Source organism: Camelina sativa, chromosome 11 (assembly GCF_030686135.1).
Source record: "Camelina sativa cultivar CO46 ecotype springtype chromosome 11, ASM3068613v1".
NCBI classification, from domain to species: Eukaryota; Viridiplantae; Streptophyta; class Magnoliopsida; order Brassicales; family Brassicaceae; genus Camelina; species Camelina sativa.
In genome coordinates this window covers 44,049,785-44,052,060 of record NC_141890.1, presented here as the reverse complement: position 1 = coordinate 44,052,060, position 2,276 = coordinate 44,049,785, and the positions used below count along the sequence as shown (strand labels likewise).

The window sequence follows — 2,276 nt, the reverse complement described above, 5'->3', positions numbered from 1 at the left end:
TATTCAATGAAATTGGTTTTTCAATTTTAAATACTTGATTACCAAGTCAGAGATAATTTCGCTAATTAGTAGAATTAATTATAATCATAATCAATGTAAATAATCGACATTTATGGAAACATAAATCTTTTGAGTTCGAAATGATAAAGAAACGAATAAAGAAATATAGTTCAATTTTAAGAAAATTTATTACCAAGTCTATGAAAATTATTATTACGATTATCACTATTAATGTAAACAGTCGGGTCGAAATTTATGGAAAAAAAAATAATCTGGTCGAGATTTATGGAACAAAAACTGGAAAGAAAATAAAATAAAAATTTCCTTACATGTATAGAAGTCAAGACCTCTCGGTGGAACCTTACGCACCTTTGACCACTTGACTATGACTTTTTTTTGCAGAGTAAAGTGGAAGTTAAATTTTTCTACAACCACTCAATCTATCTATGATACAAAACCATACAAATTATAGTAGGGATATGACACTGTACCATCTATATTTTTCTACAAAAACTCAATCTATCTATGATACAAAACCATACAAATTATTCAATAAACAAAAATGGTTTTAACCATAGATAAAAAGAAAAAGATTTCTAGAAGTTATTCAAATTCACTTAAAGGAAACAACCAAATCTTAATTATAAAATTTATATAGTTCGAATGTTCCAAAGTTTTATTTTATATTCACATATAATAGAATGACTAACAAATGAGTTTTACAAAGTAAATGATAGAATCATATTTCATACATCAAGATTTTTTATTCACATTTTATTGTAGTATCTCCTAGTCTAGATACTAGATAGCATCTTATACTATCCAATCTAGATCTTTATGGAGATCTTCTGTATTGTTAATAAATTTACCTACAGTTCTTTTTAAATAAATTCCATCTTCTCTGACTCTCCAATCCCACTTACCTCCTTCTTTAAATGCTCTAAAATTTAGAATACGTTTAAATGTAGGCCCTTGTTTTATTGTACACATAAAACGGGTTCTACCGAAAATGTTTCTATTAAAATTATTTACAAATTCCCCCCGCTTGGTATTACCGTTGGGCCCAATACATCTTCTTTAGAAGAACACCTCATCCAAATAGTTTTTTTATTTTTGAGTTCGTTCATGATCCTGATTCCGGAACCGGATACATGGCCAACATACAAAGACAAAACAAAAAAAAAAGTAAATTGTGAGATTTTTCATTTTTCCTTCTCTTTTTCTTGTAGAGATGTTTATAAAATCTCTTGTTATATGTTTGATTTGTTTTTAAGAGTTTAAATGAACAATTTTTGCATTTAAAGTTTCTTGTTTTTCTATTAATACAAGTTTGCTATTAATAATTGAGGTAACCAATCATCAACCACTATCATTTTTGTAAAAAAAATAGGTGGAGTTCCGTGCATTGCACAGATTTGTTTATATATATATATATTTTTTTTTTTTTGGGGTTTGTTAAAAATTATATTTTGTTAAAAGTAATTGGGGTTTGTTAATGGATTTAGTGTGTTTTTTTTAATGTCTATTTTGAGTTTGTTTTATTTGTATTCATTAACTATATAGTTTATTTTGATTGATTAGCTTATCATTTTCTAAATTATGAATAATTACATTTGTGTTATTTCTAGGTCTTGGATATTTTGATTGGTTGTTGTTTCCTCTTATGTTGCTTATCTATTTCATAAATCAGGTGAGAAGGTAAATCACTTAAGCGGGAACAACTGAAACATATAATATTAATAATATGTAACCTATCAATACTTTTGAGAGTTAATTAACAAAAATGCAATGAACAGTAACTTTTTTTAGTCAAACTGCCACTTTATCCTTTTCTTTTCCACAATAACACAACCTTCTCTTAAAAAGACATAAATGCCTTTCGATGAACACTATGTTGTTGATAGACAAGATACAGATATGGACAAGATGTGGATGATATACAAAATGAGGATGATGGAGAAGATGTGGATGATAGACAAGATGCTGATGATGAACAAGATGCAGATGATAGACAATATGCGGATGATAGACAAGATGTGAATGATGAATTCAAGATGTGGATGATAGACAAGATGCGGATGATGGTCTACATGATATGGAAAAGGATGCCAGTGAGAAACCCAATCCTCCACATCATCTTTTGGTCCACCCTCATCCACATCATCCTCTTTTGGTCAATCATCGTCTTTTAGTTCATCATCCTCGATATCTTCTTTTGGTCCACCATCTCGACAACTTTACCTTTTTGTCTAATTATTTTTCATAGACAACTTATA

The 2,276-nt window shown here is 28.7% G+C and overlaps 1 pseudogene; it reads right to left on the bottom strand.

The window, feature by feature from the left end:
• Positions 1 to 664: 664 nt before the first annotated feature.
• On the bottom strand, positions 665 to 1,190 carry LOC104728872 (S-protein homolog 22 pseudogene; annotated as a pseudogene).
• Positions 1,191 to 2,276: the final 1,086 nt, after the last annotated feature.